Source organism: Notamacropus eugenii, chromosome X (assembly GCF_028372415.1).
Source record: "Notamacropus eugenii isolate mMacEug1 chromosome X, mMacEug1.pri_v2, whole genome shotgun sequence".
Lineage (NCBI taxonomy): Eukaryota > Metazoa > Chordata > Mammalia > Diprotodontia > Macropodidae > Notamacropus > Notamacropus eugenii.
Genome location: NC_092879.1, coordinates 919,835 through 941,408, shown reverse-complemented (window position 1 = coordinate 941,408; position 21,574 = coordinate 919,835). Strand labels below are relative to the sequence as shown.

Genomic DNA, 21,574 nt, shown 5'->3' with positions numbered 1-21,574 from the left:
ACAAGCCTGGAGGAAAGTATATCTCACCAGTGGGGCACTGCTTGAAGGGCAGCGAAATCTCATCTCGTGGGCCATAATCCATATTAATTACAAATGGAGAACCTGCGCTTTCATGGTAACCTTCTCTCGCTAAATGACTCGAGGTGAAGAAGAAGTCAAAAGCCTGATAGTGGCTTGGAGGAGGAGAGACCCGAGCCGTTATGTCAACAGGACATTTGACAACCCATGGGCTAAAGAAGGACAAACTGCAAAGAGCATAACTTACTGGATGAAAGGGCAAGTTCTTGACTTCACATGCTTGGAACCTCATCAACGGCAAGTGTTCTCTATCCAGTCGCCTCACGTGTAGAATCCACCACAGTAATATGCGAGTGGGGAGCAGAAGAAGAAATGCACCAAATGGTGGCAGAGCATACTTGAGATCTGAGGAAAACTACCACAAATTATGTGAAGTCATGCCAAATGACGTGAGTAGAAACAGTAGAACGCTGAACACAATAAGGGCAATATTCTGTGTAGACTACTTTTTACAGGCTTAACTCTTCCTGCTGATACAATGATTTAAAGCACCTCACAGAAACTCATGACTGAAAATGTAATCCACATCAAGCCAAAGATCTCGAGGGGGAATGCAGATTGAAGTAGCCTGTTGGTTCTCTCCTTCACTTTGTTTCTCCCTTCCTTATTGCCATTCCTCTCACTGGTTCAAATTATTCTTCGCAGCATGACCGATGTGCCAATATGTTTCTTCTGAAGTTATGGACGATATCACATGGCCCATCATCGTGATGTGTAGGAGCGGTTTGCACAAAATTTAGAACTCAAAATTTCGTGTAAGTTAAAGTTGGAAAGGCAAAATGAATATCGTCAAAAAAAAAAAATAAATCAACGAGCTGTCTTCAACACAAGGTTTGCTAATGGAAGTGCTGTCAGATTGCACGTGTCTGTGGAATGTACATAGGCCACTGTGGAAAGAAAAAAGTCGATCACACGTGACCAAATAAGGAGGACAGTGGTACTCTCTCTTTGCCACTGATACACACATGAGGCCTTGACTACGCATGCCTCTCATACCTAACTGCTGTCAGTGGAGTGGTGGAACATGTTGCCATTTAGAAGGTTACCGACTGGGAGGCTGACGGAAGTGAAGACTGCTCAGATGACATGGACTTGCTTCCACGCAATTTGAAGGATGCAGAGAGAGAGCTGCAAAGCTGATTGGTGTTTCCTCATGTCACAGGAAGTATCTGCGTGCTCTGAGATCAAGCCCATTTCCTTGACCTGGCCTGCGCCTTCTGCACATTGCAAACATCTTTTCTGTGTTTGGGGAAGCAAAAGTTTTGGAATGGCAGAAATTGGCCTCCAGTGCCATTGCATGGGAGAAGCTGCTTGGCCAGAATATGCATCAGGCGATCACCCCTCTTTCGTCTTACCTTAAGACGCTGTGGACACCACAGCGACCCACAATTTAGAACTCCAACTACATCTTCTCTGCCATCTTACGAAGGGCCCCCATTCATTTAACCAGGGGGAGCATCCTCTGTCAACCGTTAGTCAATTGCAAGTGTGACCAAAATGTAGGATTTGGACATTACCGCGAAAAGCCTGTGGGTGGAAAAGGAAGGAAGAAAGGATTAGCAGGGCCAATGGCCCATGTTCCAGAGCATATGCACTTCCTATAATTGATATCATTTCTGTGCCTATCCTTCACAGAGAGCCCAACTGCAAATACCCATATCTGTCCATCTCTCACAGATCACCACATCCCGAACTTCCAAAAGTTGTATCCTGAAGCAAGGCCTCTGGCAGGAAGTCAAGCCCGGAGGAAGTCCCAGAGGATTCAGTCCACAGCCCTTCCCAATCCATATTCTTCCATCCAATGCCGTAGTGATTACTCTCCATCTTCCACATCGCAGTATTTAAAAAGTCCAGAGTGGGTACCCGAAGCACGCATGGCTCTCTGTCTCGTGTGGATATCCTAGAGTTCATGGCCAGTCCCCAGGTCCTAGTCCTCCCTCCACGTATTCGACTCTCAGACACCTTCACATCCAAATGAGAAGCCTGGTCAAATAACTCAGATTTGCTGCATTTCGATTGCATGGCCATAGAGACCTCGTCCCCACCAATCAATTCAAGGGCACGCATTTGGCTTCCCATCGAGGAACGGGAGACCTTCTCTTCACATAAGAAGGAAAAGCTTGCCTATTGGAACCCAAGGAGATGTCAACGAGTACGTGCTCACTCAAGGCACACACAGGAAGATGGGAGAAAAGCTTGAAAGGAGAATTGCAATCAACACTCTGCACCCAAGAGGGTTGTACCACTGTAATTTGACTATCTCTTGGGCCTCACCATCCAAGCAGACTCAACCTTAGCAGGTAGATAAGGTTCTGAAAGCTCCTTCCATCTTATGCTTACCTTCTTCACGGAGGCAGCCTCCATTGGGAAAGCAGGTCCGATTCAACATCAGAGAACGCTTTCAGCACGCCTGGAGGAAAGTATATCTCACCAGTGGGGTACTGCTTGAAGGGCAGCGAAATCTCATCTCGTGAGCCATAATCCATATTAATTACAAATGGAGAACCTGCGCTTTCATGGTAACCTTCTCTCGCTAAATGACTCGAGGTGAAGAAGAAGTCAAAAGCCTGATAGGGGCTTGGAGGAGGAGAGACCCGAGCCGTTATGTCAACAGGACATTTGACAACCCATGGGCTAAAGAAGGACAAACTGCAAAGAGCATAACTTACTGGATGAAAGGGCAAGTTCTTGACTTCACATGCTTGGAACCTCATCAACGGCAAGTGTTCTCTATCCAGTCGCCTCACGTGTAGAATCCACCACAGTAATATGCGAGTGGGGAGCAGAAGAAGAAATGCACCAAATGGTGGCAGAGCATACTTGAGATCTGAGAAAAACTACCACAAATTATGTGAAGTCATGCCAAGTGACGTGAGTAGAAACAGTAGAACGCTGGACACAATAAGGGCAATATTCTGTGTAGACTAATTTTTACAGGCTTACCTCTTCTTGCTGATACAATGATTTAAAGCACCTCACAGAAACTCATGACTGAAAATGTAATCCACATCAAGCCAAAGATCTCGAGGGGGAATGCAGATTGAAGTAGCCTGTTGGTTCTCTCCTTCGCTTTCTTTCTCCCTTCCTTATTGCCTTTCCTCCCACTGGTTCAAATTATTCTTCGCAGCATGACCGATGTGCCAATATGTTTCTTCTGAAGTTATGGACGATATCACATGGCCCATCATCTTGATGTGTAGGAGCGGTTTGCACAAAATTTAGAACTCAAAATTTCATGCAAGTTAAAGTTGGAAAGGCAAAATGAATATCGTCAAAAACAAAACAAATCAACGAGCTGTCTTCAACACAAGGTTTGCTAATGGAAGTGCTGTCAGATTGTACGTGTCTGTGGAATGTACATAGGCCACTGTGCAAAGAGAACTCGATCGCACGTGACCAAATAAGGAGGATAGTTGGACTCTCTCTTTGCCACTGATACACACATGAGGCCTTGACAACGCATGCCTCTCATACCTAACTGCTGTCAGTGGAGTAGTGGAATATGTTGCCATTTAGAAGGTTACCGACTGGGAGGCTGATGGAAGTGAAGAACGCTCAGATGACATGGACTTGCTTCCACGCAATTTGAAGGATGCAGAGAGAGAGCTGCAAAGCTGATTGGTGTTTCCTCATGTCACAGGAAGTATCTGCGTGCTCTGAGATCAAGCCCATTTCCTTGACCTGGCCTGTACCTTCTGCACATTGCAAAGAACTTTTCTGTGTTTGGGGAAGCAAAAGTTTTGGAATGGCAGAAATTGGCCTCCAGTGCCATTGCATGGGAGAAGCTGCTTGGCCAGAATATGCATCAGGCGATCACCCCTCTTTCGTCTTACCTTAAGACGCTGTGGACACCACAGCGACCCACAATTTAGAACTCCAACTACATCTTCTCTGCCATCTTATGAAGGGCCCCCTTTCATTTAACCAGGGGGAGCATCCTCTGTCAACCGTTACTCAATTCCAAGTGTGACCAAAATGTAGGATTTGTACATTACCGCGAAAAGCCTGCGGGTGGAAAAGAAAGGAAGAAAGGATTAGCAGGGCCAATGGCCCATGTTCCAGAGGATATGCACTTCCTATAATTGATATCATTTCTGTGCCTATCCTTCACAGAGAGCCCAACTGCAAATACACATATCTTTCCATCTCTCCCAGATCACCACATCCTGAACTTCCAGAAGTTATATCCTGAAGCAAGGCCTCTGGCAGGAAATCCAGCCCAGAGGAAGTCCCAGAGGATTCAATCCACAGCCCTTCCCAATCCATATTCTTCCATCTAATGCAGGAGTGATTACTCTCCATCTTCCACATCGCAGTATTTAAAAAGTCCAGAGTGGGTACCCGAAGCATGCATGGGTCTCTGTCTCGTGTGGATATCCTAGAGTTAATGGCCAGTCCCCAGGTCCTAGTCCTCCCTCCAAGTATTCTACTCTCAGACACCTTCACATTCAAATGAGAAGCCTGGTCAAATAACTCAGATTTGCTGCATTTCGATTGCATGGCCATAGAGACCTCGTCCCCACCAATCAATTCAAGGGCACTCATTTGGCTTCCCATCGAGGAACGGGAGACTTTCTCCTCACATAAGAAGGAAAAGCTTGCCTATTGGAACCCAAGGAGATGTCAACGAGTACGTGCTCACTCAAGGCGCACACAGGAAGATGGGAGAAAAGTTTGAAAGGAGAATTGCAATCAACACTCTGCACCCAAGAGGGTTGTACCACTCTAATTTGTCTATCTCTTGGGCCTCACCATCCAAGCAGACTCAACGTTAGCAGGTAGACATGGTTGTGAAACTCCATTCCATCTTATGCTTACCTTCTTCAGGGAGGCAGCCTCCACTGGACAAGCAGGTCCCATTCCACATCAGTGAACGCTCCTGGAAAGCCTGCAGGAATGTACAACAGGTCAGTGTGGCATTGCTGGAAGAGAAGAACATACCGATCTGTTGATCCACCTCCCATATTGATTGAAATGGGTGAACCCACCCTCTTTCATGGGCTCCTGCTCTCAGTAAATGGAAACTGGAGTCATCTTCTCAACAAGGTGTTTGAGAACCTGTGGGGCACAGAAGGATAAACAGCAAATAGTATCTCTTACTGGAGAAAAATGACACGGCCTTGCATGCTCATGTTTCGATCCTCTTGCATGTCAATTGTTCTCCATCCAGTTACCTCACGCTTAGAAACCACCAAAAGTATACGGCAGTGTGGAAGGGAACTCTAATGGCACCAAGTGACATGAGGACGAGTGACATGAGCTGAAACAGGAGAACACCGTACACTGTGACAGCAACACAGTGTGACCATTAGCTTTCATAGGCTTCCCTTTTCTTACCAATGCAAGGATCTAAGAGAACTCACCAAGTCTCCTGATGAAAAATGCCTTCCTCATCAAGCAAAAGATCTATGGAGGTGGAATGCAGGTTGAAGCATACTATTGGCTCTCTTCAGTTTTCTTTCTTTCTTCCTTCTTGTGATTCCTTCCATTGCTTCTAATTTTTCATTTCGGTATGATTGATGTGCCAATATGTTTCTTACGAAGTTATTTGTGGAGACAATATCAAATGGTTTGCCATTTTCAAGTGGGGGACTGAGGAGCAGAAAATTTAGAATTCAAAATTTTATGGAAGTTAAAGCTGAAACGGATACTTGAATACTTTCAAATAGAAAATAAAGAGCTGTCTTCAAACATTATTTAATACTGGAAACACTGTCAGATTGCAGGCTACCTGGTAACTGTAGAAATGCCACTGTGCAAAGAAAATCCAATCACACATTACCGTACTTGGAGCCCAGAGGGGCTCTGTCTTTGCTACTGATACAAACTTGCTGACTTTCCAATGCATACCTCTCATGCCTTAGGGATATCAAAGGAGCGGTTGAATCATTTTCCACTCAGAAGATCCTCAAATGTGTGGTTGGCCGACATTAGGACTCCTCACATAATGCGGAGTTGCTTCCTTGCATTTTGAAGGATGCAGACCAAGAGCTGCAAAGCAACTTTGTTTCCTAACATCATAGGGATACTCTGGATGTCCTCAGCACATCCTAATTCCTTGACCTTACCTTTGACTTTCAGTGAACCTCTCCATTATCCTGAAAGTAAAATAACTTGAATGGCAGTAATTGGGCTTCAATTCCACTTCATGGGATAAACTGCTCTGCCAGAACATGTATTAAGTTATTGCCCCTCATTCTCCTGGGCTTCAAATTCTTTGGACATCAGATCAATCCAAGATTTCAAGCTCAAAATACATGTACTCTGCCGTGTTAGGAGGGGACCCCCTCATATATTAGCAAGGTCAAACATTAGCAAATTCCAGTTCTGACAAGGATCTTGTCCAGTGACCATATAAAGGAAAGCCTGCAGGTGGAAAACAAAGAACAAAGAATTATCGGGACAAATGTGGAATCTTTCTGAGAAAATTCACATCATTAGTCCTAGATTACCTGTGTGCAGACTAATGGGGTATATGCACCCTCCTTAACTTCTCTTGTCCCATGTGGATACATATCTCTCATATGGTTGATGAACGCACAGAAGCAAAAGAACATTGCCAGGGAAATTGGTCAACTCCAACTCATTTCATATTCCCAGGCCAACTGAATAAACTGTTCTCCTAGTACCTCTCCAGGAACTGGAGAACGTGGGCCCAAATTGCTTTCTCTTTATTGTGTTTGCAGGTAACTTTAATCAGAAAGGGTGCTGTGCTCTTTGAGCAAAGGAGAATTGAGACAGCACAAAGTAAACACAGGACGTGCAAATTTGGGATATCCACCCCAAATATTCACAAAGACCATCTGTGCCCAACCTGTGGTAGAACATTCCAAGCTCGTATTGGTTTGATCAGACACACTGAAATTTCACTTTATCATGGTGATGTCATTTTGGTCCTCTTCGAAGACGAAGGACAACAACCAACCAACAAACCAACTTGAATCAGAGGCCCTTCTAGGTCATTGGACAGGGCATTATGTCATGAAAATAAAGGGTTGAGAGTGAGACCCTCTTCTTTGCTTCCCTACGCACCACTGCCTCTGTAAGTCCTACTTACCAACAGGCATTGCCACAACGGGTTTTTCCACTGTAGGTGTCACTCATCGTTATAAAATTAAGCGAAATGGTCCTCAGACCACCATGACAGTCTCACCTTAAGTGCATGGAAACCGTTGTTAAAAGAATAAAATACTCTCAATAATATTTTTCAAAGTTGTTATAGCTGTAGTCCACAAATAATATTCTTGCTACAAAGAGATCATTTTTCCCCTGATACAGAAGGCCCCCCAAATTATAATTCTCCCTGGTAAGAAATGCCCCAAAATATTACTTTGCCCAGATCCCTGATACACAATTCAGGCAGCAACAGAGAAGCCATTCAAAATCATAGTATAAGAACCTCACTCTCAGAAGAGTACTTTGGAGCATCCCTTCCACTTCAATGGGAGCATCCCTTCCTGCTGAAGCAGCCACTCCCACTGCCCTCCAGTAGGAGCACCTCTCCATGCTGGAGTACTCCCTTTTGGCTGACTGGCCCCATGTAGCTATACTTCCCAATGCAGCATTGCCCATATGTAAGTCATGGACTCTGTTAGAGTTCATGCCTGAGTTGCATGTTGGTCCCTATTTTCTCTCTCTCATTCCCTCTCATCCACGTCGTTTACAATAAGCTTGCCATTGAACTGACTCCTCTTGCTTTACATGTTATTCTCAGCACAAGAATTCATTAAGGGGTCATTTTCCCGACATTGCTGGTTGTCCCATGGGCCTCTCCTTAGACATAAATGTGCTCCCTGGACAAGGACTTAACTTGTTGAGAGCTGCAGCTACAATGGGGGAGTAGGACACTATGAGGCCAGTTGTGGAAAGCAAGGGTTGACAGGAGGATCACATATCCTTCCAGGAGGGACTCTCTTATGTCAGAGAACTGTCACAAAACAATTGAAGCAACAAGCAGGGCCAAAGCACTGCCAAGAAATAAAACTCCTGAACCTGATATGATTCACAGGAGAATTCGATCAAAATTTAAAGAAAAGTAGATACACATATTTGACAAACTATTCTCAAAAAGGAGAAAGAAAGCATCTTATCAGAGTTGTTTCATGAGACAACGATTGTCCTAATACCTAAACTTAAGAGAGATAAAACACAGAAAGAAGACTAACCATCATTGATTCAAAAATTTCAAACAAAAATTACATTAAGCAGATTGCAGAAATTTATCTAAGAAATAGCTCATTATGACAAAATAGTATTTATACCGGAAATGCAAGGGTAGTTCAACATTAGGAAAGCTAAAAAAAGTACAACAAATCCTAATAAAAGGCAAAACACCCAAAACCGTATGATCATGTCCAAACTTGTAGAAAAAGTCTCTGAGAAAATAAAACATTTTTTTATTCTAAAACCTCTGCAAAGTAGCGGCATCTTAAACTTGTATCTGTGGAAAATCAAAAACAAGCATCATATGCAAGAAGAATACACTAGCACCATCTCCAACAAATATGGGAATAAAATGAGGATGTCTACTTCCCCAAGTATTTGGAAATGCTAGCAACAGTAATAAGAGATAGCAATTAAAGGAAAAAATATAGGAAAAGAGGAGATAAAACTATCTCATCAAAAATGCGACAACATCATCCATATTTACTTACACTTTCAATGTTATGCAAATTGAATTACCCAGTGGATACTTTATGAACCTTGAGAAAATAATAACAAAGTTCATTTGAAAAAAAATGCATCAAGTATCTTGGTAAATTATTGAAAAAAGGTTTGAACAAAGAGGGAATAACACTTCCAAGACTTCAAATTGTATCATAAAGTAGTAGTCATCAAAAATCTTTATAAATATATATATGTATATATATGTATGTATGCACACACACACATACACATATATATACGCACACACACATATATGTATGTATGTATGTATGTATGTATCTCATTGGAACAACCTAAATAAGGAAGGATCAGAAAGAACAGAACTCAGTCCAATGTTTGGCAAACTGGACAGCATAATTCATCCAGGGAAAAAATCCCCATTCCATTAGAATTGTTAGAGAAACTGGAAAGCAGTCTGGCAGAAACTAGGCTTAGGGCAATACCTTAGAATACACTGCACAATTCGTTCAAAATGGATACCCGACCTTAATGTTAAAGATCACACTATAAAAATAATTACAAGGGAAATGGATTATATACCTCTTCCAGCAATGAGCAGGGAAAGCATTAATAACTAAACAAGAAATACAGGAGAATACAAAAGTTTTAGATGAATAACTCTGATTACTTGAAAATGAAAAGCTTCAACACAGACAACAGTAATTAAGATAGGATAAGAAAGGAAGTGGTCAACTAAAGGAAAAGAATTCTATCAAATTTCCCGAAAAAGAATTTGATAACCAAGATATATATGAAATTAATACATATAATTAAGACTAATATCCATTCACCAATAGGTAAATGACTTAAGATTATAAAGCAACAGTTCTAAAAGAAGAACTGCAAAGTATTCACAATAAAATATTCCAAATCACGAATAGTAAGAGAAATTCAAAGCAAAAGAAAGTTGAGGTTTCACCTTACAAATTGACAAAAAACATGGCAACGGTCTGTGTTGGAGGAGTTACGGGAAAAGAGGCACACTAATACACTGTGGGTAGAGCTTTGCATTTTGAGAAGTAATCTGGAATGTCTATATCCTTTGAATCAAAGACTCCATTGGTGGGCTCATACACAAAGCAGGCATCAATGAAAAAAAAAAAAAAGAAAACCCACGTATTCCAAAAGGTCCATAGCAGCAGTTTATTTTCTGGCTGAATACATTGGGGAATATATTTAAGGGGATGTTATGGGGGGAATGTTATAGGGGAATGTAATGGGAGATTGCCTCCGCTGTAAGAAAAGAAGTGCATGATGCATACAGAGAAGCATGGAAAGGTAGCAGAGCCAAGAAAACAATCTACACAGTAACTACAACAATGTAAATGGAAAGCAAAATGACACACCAACTCCCCCCCCCACACACACAAAATGTAAATGTAACAAAATTATAATGTCAAGGAGGACTCAGAAAACGGGAGATGGGAAGACAGTCGACCTACTCCCACACGTTTTCAAACTTTTTCAATGTCTCCATCAGTTATTCTTCTCCCCACTCTTTTTTCCTCTCCAAAAAATAGTATTTGTCATGTGGGATGGCTCTCTGGGAGTATATGTGGAAAGTATACATAGAAAATTGGGGTGATGTGACAAACAGAACATATCAGTATAAAAGAGAGATACATCGAAGAAAACTGAGGGCTTAGATTTTTTTTTTTTACTATGTGTTCAGTGAATCCAAAATGGCAATAGAGCAGTCACGCTATCAAAGTAAAAAGAAAAAAGAAACATAAAAAAAGAAAAACAAAGAAAATATAATATGCTGAAAGGAATCATAGACAATAAACAAATATCACTGTTTAAGTTACATACTCCAACTCCCAACATCCAAATTAACAAAGGAAAAATGAACAGAGCCATAAGAACACACAGAGAGTTACACAATGGTGACAGGACATTGCAATTTCCCTCTCTGTTTAGCCAGGGTGGGGAATCATAAACCCACGAACACAGAAAAAGAGAAGATTAATGAACTGAATATAAGTTTAGGAAATTAGAAAGTAAACATGAAACCTTAAAATAATCACATAAGAAGAGATACTAAAATTAGAGAGGTGAAAAATTGGAAGCAAACTGAAAAAAAAAAGAGAAATCTCTACAAAAATGATAATTAGTTTTTATTATTCTTTCCTGAAAAAATAAAAAAAGGCTTGTTCTGTGCATCTCTCCCGGGCTTGTTGCCTTTGTACTACTGTGAGTAAAGATGGAAGCAGCCATGCAAGGGACTGGGGGTGGCAGATAAAAAAAATAAGAGAAGAAAAGAAAGAAAGAGGGAAAGAAGGAAGGAAGGAGAGGAAGGAAGGAAGGAAGGAAGGAAGGAAGGGAGGGAGGGAGGGAGGGAGGGAGGGAGGGAGGGAGGAAGGGAGAGAGGGAGGAAGGAAGGAAGGAAGGAAGGAAGGAAGGAAGGAAGGAAGGAAGGAAGGAAGGAAGGAAGGAAGGAAGGAAGGAAAGAGAGCGAGCAGTGGAGATGTCCAGGCAGGTCCCCAGCACTCTGGCTGCTTCTATCTTAATCCCATGACACCCGAGGGACAGGACATGTATTTGCCCCTGATCAGAAGATGAGGCTCTCTCGATACAGGATGACCAGAAGCCTCACGCGCCAACAACTAGTGACTAAAATAAAACAAGAAATTTAAGCAAAGGAGGCTTGTGACTGGTTGAGGGTTGCTGGATTTCCCCAATATGCTCACCTCTATGAGGATTCTCAATTTCCCAATAACATCGAAGCTGTAAAAAAAGATCATGATTTTCTTGGAAAGGACCTTGTAGAATCCCTTTGCAGGAATGTTGGAAATGCCATTGAAAAACTGATGGTTATGTCAGCGGGAGATACTAGCTGACCAATCTGGCTTCCAATAAGGAGAGGGAGTTATTCTTATAAAACCTGATTATTAGAAAAGAAGGTTCTTCATTTTTCCCTACACAGAAAGCAAGAAGTACAACTACAAACCGATAGGTGTATTGTTTTGTATTCTGCAGCTGTGAAGCCCCATTATCTGCCACAACTGGTTGAAAGTGATCTCTTGGTGAATCACAAAATCAATTACTATGATGTTCCCTAATAAAATCTCAGGGCCATACTGAGAAATGCGAGGGAAAAAAAAAGAAATGATAACTAAACATTTGCTCTTTGAAAAGACTACTAAAATTTCCCACCATCCTGCAATGTTTGGACACCACCAGGCCCCAAGAAACTTCCGATCAGGGAGACTTCAGCAGCTTTGGTACTCCCACTGCCATAGTACGCTGTGAGTGGAGGGCTACAGGATGGAGCAAGGAACTCCTCCATTTAAAGACTCTCCCAGACCAGCCATCTCTTTATTTCTCACCAGCTTGCATTCTGTGGACTCTGTACTGACTTCCCTAGCCCCCTTAACCCCCAACCCCAGGTTTTCAGCTTCCTTTTCCAAGTTATTATCTCGCAATACATTGTAAACTCCTTGAGGCAAGGAACTCTTTTTCTTTTTCTTCACATCCCCAGCGCTTAACACAGTACCTGGTGCAAAATAGGTGCTTAATCAAAACTTATGAACTGATTCACCAATCTGGTTAAAAAAGCAGAAAAATCAAAGAAACAAATTAGTCAAAGAGCAAGGGAAACTCACAACAAAACCAGAAAAAAAAATTATTGAATAAGCAGTCACACGTATACCCTAACACCAAACAAACAAACAAACAAAAAACCCAAAAAACGAAACGAAACTGAGAATAGACAAACAGGAACACTTTCAAAAATGCCAAGCTGACAGAGACCAATTAAAGATATTGAAAACCATTTCTAAGGAAAAGGAACAGAACTTACTTTAAAGGAATTAACAAGGGTGGCGGGGGGAGGCGAACCTCCTGGTTCTTCTGGTTTGACAAAAGAATTCTACCAAATGTTTAAAAGAAGAATTAGTACTATGTAAATTATTCTCCAAAACTGAGAAAGAAAGTACCATACAAGAATTCTTCTATGAGACAAATAGACTCCTAATACCTAAGCCACGGAATGATGAAACAGAAAAACTAGATGTCAGTATCATTCATGAAAACTGATCCAATAAATAAACAAACAAACAAACAAATAAATGAAATCCTGTCAAGCACACTACAGTCAATCACTTAAGAAGTCATTCATTATGACAAGGTTGGGTTTATACCAGGGATGCAAGGATGGCTCAGCATTGGGAAAGCATTCAAAACACTTCATCACATCAGAATGCCATTACTTCTACAAATCATTATCTATTTGATCCTCACAACCACCCTTAGAGGGAGGTATTATTATCCTGATTTTGCAAATAAGGAAACTGAGGCACACAGAGGTGAAATAAATTACCTAGAAGGTGAAGTAAATTATCTAGTGTCTGAGATAATAGCTGATCTGGAATCTTCCGACTCCAGGTCCAATCTAACCCTAATTCCAACACCTTGACCTTAATTCCAGCCAATTTCATTGGTTGCCCAAGATAAGGAAAGGCTTCATGTAGAAGGCAGCCTTAATGAAGCTAGAAATTCTAGGATGAAAGGGAAGGGAGGAAGAGAGTAGATAAGAGAAAGGAGGAGAGAGAGAAAGGGAGGTGGAAGGTGGGAAGAGGGCTGTTGAATAAGGTAAGAGAAAGAGGAAGGGGAGGAGGGACCGCAAATAAAGAGGAAAAGGAAAAAGAGCAGGGAGAAGAGGGAGAAGAAAAAATAAAGAAGAGCTAGAGAAAAGAAAACATGGGAGAGATATGAGGAAGGGAGAGGAGGAGGAAGGGGAGGAGCCTGGAGATGAGGAGGGGGAGGATGAAGGAGTATGAGCTAAAATAAGAGGATGGGGAGAGAAGAAAAGAGAAAAAGAAGGGAGAAGAGAAGGAGGAAGGAGAACAAATGAGAAAGAGGGGGAGGAGGAGTACCAGAGAGGAAGGAGAGGGGAGAAACAAAAGAGACATTAGGAGGGGGAGAAGGCAAGAGAAAAAGGAGTTAGGGGAGGAACAAGGAGAAGTGGGGAGCAGGAAGGACGAGGAAGAGGAGGGGGTCTGAGGTAAAAATAAAGAGAAGGCGGGGGAGGAGGTAAAGGAAAGAATGGGAAGAGGAAGGGAGGCAGAAAGAGAGGAGAGCAGGAAGGAGGGCAGAGAAGAGGGGAGGAGAGAAGAGGAGTGAGAAAGAGGATGAGGGAAAATAGAAGGGAGGAGGTGGAGATAAAAGAGCGAAGAAGTTAGGAGGAAGGAAAAGGAGTAGGGGCATGAGCAGGGATAATGGGAGGAATAGAGAGAGAGGGAAGGAGGAAGAAGAATAGGGGGAAGAGGTGAGAGAAGTTTAGAGAAAGAAGGAGGGGTGAGGAGGTAAGAGAAAAGGAGGGGAAGTAAAAGAGAGAGAGTGGAGGATGGGGGAATGGGAGAAGAGGAAGGGGACAGAAAAGGAGTAGAGAGTTGGATGAGGGGAGATAAGGCGCAAGAGAAAGGAGGACGGAACGAGGAAAACAGTGGAGGTCAGAGAAAAAGGAGAAGGGGAGAAGCTAAGGAAGGGAGAGGGAGAGGGTAGAAGAGATTCGTTCAAGGAAGAGTACTGAGAATAGGAGAGGAAAGGAAGGGGTCTGAGGAGAGGAGAGGAACAGAAAGGGGCAGATGAGGGGGAAGTAGTAAAAGAAAGAGGACGGTGAAATGAGAAGAAGGTGGAGGAGCAGGGGAAAAGGGAGAGAAGAGAGGGGACAGAGAAGGAAGGGAGGAAGGAGTAGAGAGGAGGAAGAGGAAAGGTAGAGAGGAAATAAAATAAAGGACAGAGGGAGGAGGAGAGAAGAGAAAGAGGAGGAATGGGGAGAGGAGCAGGGAGGGGAAAGAGAAAGCAGGAGGGAAGAAGGGGAAAAGAGGAGGGAAGGGGAAAGGGCAGAGGGGAGGGGAAAGGGGGAGGAGGTGGATTCACGGATCCCAGCCTCCAGTCCCCCGACTTCTCACTCACCAGCTTCACAATACCCGGAACAGATGGGCACCTGTCTCACCCATCCATCGTCTTTCTGACGGTCCTGGCTTCTCTCTGCCCCCACCCTGGAGAGCATGCGCCCTGCAGCAGCCTCCACTGCAGTGCCTCATCCATCCTCCAATCAGCATCACCAGCACCACTCCCCCTCCCCCACCCAGGACACAGGAGGAGAAGGAGGTGGAACTGAGGTCCCTGGCAGGGTCCACGAGGCAAGCAGACGAGAGAGATGAGGCTGTAGATGGATGGAAAGACTGAAAATGATCATAATAATAGCAGCTGCCACTGCTGGAACCCCAAGGCTGGCAATCTATCCTTTCCATACCTGATATCACAGGATCCTCACAATCACCCCCTTCAGTGGAAACTCCTGGTGTGGTTACCTGCCTCATTTCACAGAAGAGAAAACCTCAGAGACCCACCTGTGGTCTCTATAACTAGTAAGCCCTGGAGCTGGGATGTGAGCCCAATCCTTCCTGCCTCTGACAAGTTCAGCACTCCGAAAGCGGGGAGAGGGTATTTGGACCAACCAAAAGTGTGAGAATTCACCTGGCACAGGTGGGAGGGGTTGCTTTAGTGAGGAGTCATGAGACAAGCAGGAGAGGGGAGAAAATGGTTGTAAGTAATGAGACATTTTGAGCGGTGGAAAAAGGGAATCAAGGAAAGTCCAGTTAGGGGCCCTCAATCCCCTTAGTGAAGGAGGGGGCTAAGTCTACAAGTGGGAGCATGTGTACGGTGTCCAGTGCTCTGACTGAGGGCTTGAGGAGACAGGGAAAAGTTTGAAACAGTCATCAGGGGAAATGACCCAGGAGATCTGCTCCTCAAGTCTCCCCACAATCTGCTACCCATCTTCCCAAGCATCTCTTAGCAGCTCACTGTTCATTTACTCAATACCTTGGACAAATTTCACCGGTGTAATGCCTCTGTCCCAGGCATTTATGTTTTTAAATTCCCTAACCTTTCTTGCAAAGTAGGAAATGCATACAAAGAAAAGTCTCCATGATGTGTTCAAGGACATCCTGTTGAACTGAGATAAAGGACTTGAATATCATCCAGACAAGTAACTTATTCAGCAAGGCATGTAGTTGCAGAAACAAATTGGGCCCACTGCTCTCAGTAATACAAGAGGTGCTGAATCCATGTTTCTATGGGGCTAATATACAATTTGGAGAGTGATTAACAGGATTAAGGTCTAAACCACCTGGTTTCTTATTGGTAGGGGAGATCTGGAGACACCCAGGGCTGGGTGACAGTAAGGAGGGGGAATAAATTTGTGTCATTTCCAAAACCAGGTGACTTACATGTAGAGGAAACTTAACTTCACTAAGTGGTGGTTCAAAAATAAAATGGAGTTATTCATGCTACTTTTAATGTAACAATACAGGGGTTACTTAGCAGAGCCCAAGTTTAAGATCAAGTGTTCTGTCCACAAATCCTCAGTCTTCCCTCTGCCTTATACTGTCTCTTGTTCACAAATGGAGAGCGAAGGGAACCTCTCTGGGGCTCAGTTTCCTCATCTGTAAAATTTGGTATGTAAGAATGCAAGAAGTTCCTACTTGACAGGGTGGCTGTGGTGCTTCCATGAGATCAGGTTATGAAAAGGACAACTTTATCAAACTTTAGACTTCCATGGACGTTACAATCATCCTCAGTCTTTCCCTTTCTTGTCTGTAGTCTCAACTGTCGCACGTTTTAAAACAACAACAACAACAACAACAACAACAACAACAACAACAACAACAAACAACCCTTCCCTTCTACCCTGAACCAGCCAAATTCAAGGAAACTTTGTCTGTGCCTGAGGACTCTGCTTCGGCAATAACCAGGGTCTCTCATCTCTTTGCAAGTTGGCTCCCAATCCTATGACCCTAATCAAACTGTTCTCTCCCAAATCATCCATTACCTCCTGTATTAAGTGCCTACTGTATGTCAATATCCAAGTCCTTTTACATCAGTCTCTTTCCCACCCCATCATCAATCTCCCAAAGTCAATCGTAAATTATATGCCCTCACTACTGCAATAATTGTCTCATACCAGAATCTTCTGTCTTATTCTCTTTCTCCTCCAATCTATATTTCATGTTATTGCCAGAATTAGGGTTAGGGTTAGGCATTCTTTGGGTCGTGGCACTACTTTGTTCCAAGACATACAATGGTACCCTGCTACCTACTGAGTGAAGGTCCCTTTCTGCCTGGCATGGGAGTCCTACAGAATAGCGTCCTTATTATCTCGATCTCACACACACAGCCAACTGTACATTCCAAGAAGATGAAAATGCTCTGCATGTGCAGTATGCTGTCTAGGCCTCCCTTCCCCATTATGGAATTCTGGACCGTGGAATCACATGCCATTTTTCAAATTTCTATTCATCTTTTCAAACCCAAGTAGAAGTCTACCTTCTCCAGAAATCTTTCCCTAACATGTCATCACTAAAGACCTTCCATCCTGGGATCTCACAGAGGAATCTTTGCCTTCCTCGAATGCTTCTCTTACGTTATTGGATATTATAGTTATTTTTGCATGTCATATCTGCATAGGAGATGTGTAAATTCCCTGAGAGAAGGGACCAAAGCTTATTTGCATGTTATATCTTTTTTAAGTTCTAAGGCAATTTGGTAAAAAAGAGTGAAGTTCCTTTCTATTAAAAGTCTACTCAACTGGCATTTGTATTTCTCTCAACAGGCAGTCACTGAAGGCTTTTAAGCTAGAAGGCTACATCCTTAAAGATGGTCATTAAGATTAAGCAGTCCACAGCACACAGGTGGCAGGAAGGGGGATCTTTGGATCACAGATTTAAAGCTGTAAGGGACCCTAGAGGCCAGCTAATCCAATTCCCTCTTTTCACCAAGGAAGAAAGTGAGACCCAGACAGCTTAAGTGAGTCTCTCAAAATCCCAGGGGCATGAAATGCCCGAGGGATTTATTGGACCTGGAGGTCCAGGTTGAAGCAAAGACCTGCTTTGAGGAACTTGAACAAAATTGATATTGGGGAAAAAGGGATACATACAAGAGCTTTATTATCATTCTGGGCCATAAGCAGGTTTTTACAGCAAACACACGCGTACCCACGCACCACAAAAAGTTTGCATTGATCATAATTCGCCCTCTTGGCACCAAAGACGGTTTAACTGACAATCGGATGAATTTCCCTAAGGATTTCGGGCAGAATCTTGGTGTCCATAGTCCCAGCAGAACACCAGCCCAGCGGTCCAACCCCGCCCATCCCTCCCCAGCAGGCAGGATCCCGGGAAACAGACACTAATCGAGGGACAGCGCCAGGAGTGAGATCATCGGAACCGTCTCAACCCCATCCAATCGTTAATTTGTGTGGCCCGGTCCGGTCCAAGGTCGTTCCCGAGTGTTTGTCCGCCCCATGGTTCAGCAGGCAGTCTGAAATACCCCAGCAGAGAGGGCCCCAGCCCTGGTCACCCGTGGAGCACTCAAAGTTCCCTCCCAAGCCCAGACCTGGCCCTCAGCATGGCCCCCGCTGCCACGAGCCTCCCCGGGCCCGTAGTGAACCTGGACTGGTAAGCCTAGGAGCGAATCGTCTGGCTGACCAGTGGCCTTAGTCATCCTCATTTCCAGGCTCGGCCGAGGCTGACTGGACCTTCCCAACACCCTCCTCCTCGACCTCGGCATTGGCAGGATGATCGTTACACGCACCCCAGTCTCCCTTCCCTCAGGCAAACCAGGATTGGGGTTGGCGGCCCCCCTCCGCCCCGTCTGGGCTCCCTACCCAGCTCCCCTCGGCCCCAAACTAGATCCGAGACCCCGGGCAGAGGTCAGGTCTGGGGCGTGGGGAGAGCCCAGGGAAAGTCCGTAGGCCAGGGAGTAGGGTGGAACAAGGGGGCTGGGGCTGGGGGAGGGGGGAAGTGTCGCCCCCTTGCGGAGAGACAAGGAGGGGCTCAAACTAGCCTTTCCGAAACTGACGGGAGGGACGTGAGTTCCCGGGACCTCCTCCCAACCACAGCGGGGCTGGCGGCCACCTGGCCAATTGTCCAACTCACCGCACTCTACAAAAATTCCGAGAAGTTTGCCTCCTTGGCCCGCGAGAACCTGGGAAGGAGACTGGCAGAGGCCAGGCCAGCCAAGTCAAGCATGGAAGTGTCGTGGTAACCATGGTGACGGGGAGGGCGGGGGCGGGGCGAGGCAGGAGTCCCTTTGTCTGCGTCAGGTCTGGAACATTGAATCCACCAATCTCTCCTCCTCAGGTGGTCGCTATGGCAATCGCGGGGCGCGGGGGCGGGGCAAGGGGAAGGCAGAGTGCTGGTTGGATCTCTGGATTCCCGATCAGCCCTCGGAAAGGCTGGCTGGCAAGCCGCCTCAAGTTTGAGTCCCTGAGTCTCCAGAGAGTCTCCCTACGGGGAGGGCTTCTATTTTGGAGGAGCCCGGCCTCACGGGGCAAGTCGGCTGTTCGCAGGCGCAGAGGGGCTTAGAGAACCCACCAGTTTGGAGACAGGGGCTTTTCCCGGGGCCACTCTGTCCCGCTTTAGCGTCAGACGGAGAGACGTACTGAACTTGTTGATGCCCTCTCCGAATGCAAAAGCAGGCAGGAAATACATCCCAGTCGTGCTCTCTAAAACAGAGGGTGCTCTAGGGGTGTCCCCGCCACCCACTGGTGCCATTCAACAGGGTAGGACCAGAGGCCAGTCCTGACCAGTGCACAGCCTGCACAGGCATCGTGGTCGTTTTAAGCCCAAGCAAAGTGGGATTTGTTGTTGTTGCTCCCTGGAGTTCAGTTTCCTCGGCTCAGGCTAAATTGTGAACATCTGAAAGACTGATCGCCTTCGAATCCTTATAATTCACAGCTGTGCTGAGTCACCTAGGTTTTGTGCCTACGGGCTCTGAGCCAATCAGGAGCCGAGTCCTTGTCATGTATTGTAGGAGGTTGGCATTTTGCTTTGGAGGCTCCCTCAGGAGAAGGACCTTTTGATTCCCTAGACTGAACTCTGGGAAGTCGTCTGCTAAGAGCCCCGGTCCTTGGATGTTGGTGCTCTCTGGTGTGCCGCTGTATGCAGGCGATTGTATTACTTTGCCCAGACAATCGGAACCCTGTCTGTTGAATCTCTGGGGTAATTTCTCTGCTTGCATTTTCTATATTCACTTCTTTCTATTTATCTGCAATTAAAGTAAGATTGTTGACCCTTTGAAGCTGTCTTTCCTTCACAAAAGTAAATCAAAGAACCTGTGCTAACAGAGATTGTGGGTGTGGGGGAGGGGTTCTTGCCAATACACACGTCCCTGAAGAGCCCGCTTGGTACCAGGCATTCCACTCAATAGTATCCTATAGCCACCATAGAATCCAGACTATGAGCAATCACAGGAGGACCAAAAGGAAAAACAAAACAGCAATTGTCAGAGAAGGCTGGAGAATAAGGTATTGGACTGCTTCCAAAGGTCAAAATTAGGAACCCCAACTCGTCCATGCCAATCCTGGAGGGCATCAGCTGAGATGAGCCAGGTTGGAAGACGCGAGAAGACTTAGAAAAGTCCCTCCCCCTCTCCTCATCGGATCTGAATAAAGACTGACAAAGAAGAGTTACAGTGGGAGCTTCCTGTCAATGACTGGGCTAACAGGGACACACATTTCTTCCTTTGTTCTAACACTTATCTTCTGCCTTTTCCTCCTGACAATCCTGCTTTGGTAAGAAGACACTGCACCCCTATAGCTCAGACAAATGTTTATAGACATCAAGAATAAGAGCCATTTTGTATCTATACATGCAACTGGGTTTCCATTAATCTATGCAAGTCTCCAAGCATGCCTAGTATAGAAGAGACAAACATTTTGGGGGTTTTACTTTTGGTTGGTTTTTTTTTTTCCTCTAAGGTAATTCAGAAATTCATTCAAATGAAATAATGTCGTTTGCCTGGCAATAAGTTTTGTTTGTGGGCGATGTTTTAAATCGATATTATTATGACAATATTATGCTTGATTTCTTCCATTATAATTTTGGAAAGCATCATAAAAGAAATACAATTAGTTTGAGAGAATGATTCCTGGAGTATCACAAAGCCTTTCTTGGAGTTTAGCTCCTGTTTGGATCTGAACGCTGTGATTACCCCGTTGGAGTTCAAGTTTGTCCTTAATGCACAAAGTGGTATGCTCTGCTCTGTATACTTGGCGAGAACTGTGAAATCTTTGTCTCTGGATGGTCAGGTTCTCCCCCTACCTCCATCAGGCAGCAACCTCACCTCCTTTAAGGTTAATGAAATTTATCCCTACCACCTAGTCAAAATCTTGGTACCTGTTATCTACAAACCTCCATCCTCCTCCTGCCCCACCCCCAACTCTGTCACTGCCCTTCCTTGCTCAGCTCAGTTCGTTATCTGATTCACAGTCTTACTCTCCTCCTCAATTCCTCCCCCATACTTTGTGACTTCCATACACGCATACATACATTCATACATACACATATGCATACATTTATACATATGTATATATGCATACCTATACACATACATGTATATTATATATGCACACACATGTACACACATATATGTACGTGTGTGTGTAATACATATATATGTATATATTTCTCTCAAACATTTGAACCACCCATTTCCTGAACTTACTCGGTTTCCGTGACCCACCCCACCTCAGTAATACACAAATATGGTCTTACCCATGATCTTGCCATCACCCACAAATACACCACCTCCATATTCAAGAATTTTGAAATCTCCCTATTTTTCGCTTCTCCCTCTGACTTCCCTTACAAATCCCTATGCTTATTCCAGACCATTATCTCTAATTCCTTCATTCTCTCCCAGATCATTTCCCCTGCACTAGCTACACTCTCTCTGTTTTGCACCTTGGGGAACCAGTTCAACTCTACACTGTTTTTCTCTTGTGTGCCTAGCCCGGATGGCCCTTGGATCATTCCATCAT

General features: G+C 44.3%; 1 long non-coding RNA gene across 4 annotated transcripts; it reads right to left on the bottom strand.

The window, feature by feature from the left end:
• Positions 1-2,343: 2,343 nt before the first annotated feature.
• On the bottom strand, positions 2,344-18,865 carry LOC140516147 (uncharacterized). Of its 4 annotated transcripts, none has more exons than XR_011971302.1 (4): positions 5,067-11,053; positions 4,897-4,966; positions 3,912-4,083; positions 2,344-3,795 (listed from the first exon to the last, which is right to left on the bottom strand). It is a non-coding gene; the product is annotated as an uncharacterized lncRNA (long non-coding RNA). The 4 variants fall into 4 exon arrangements; XR_011971301.1 differs by having other exon boundaries at positions 2,349-4,083; positions 5,067-5,136; positions 5,442-11,053; XR_011971303.1 differs by adding an exon at positions 18,690-18,865 and having other exon boundaries at positions 2,388-4,083; positions 5,067-6,444.
• Positions 18,866-21,574: the final 2,709 nt, after the last annotated feature.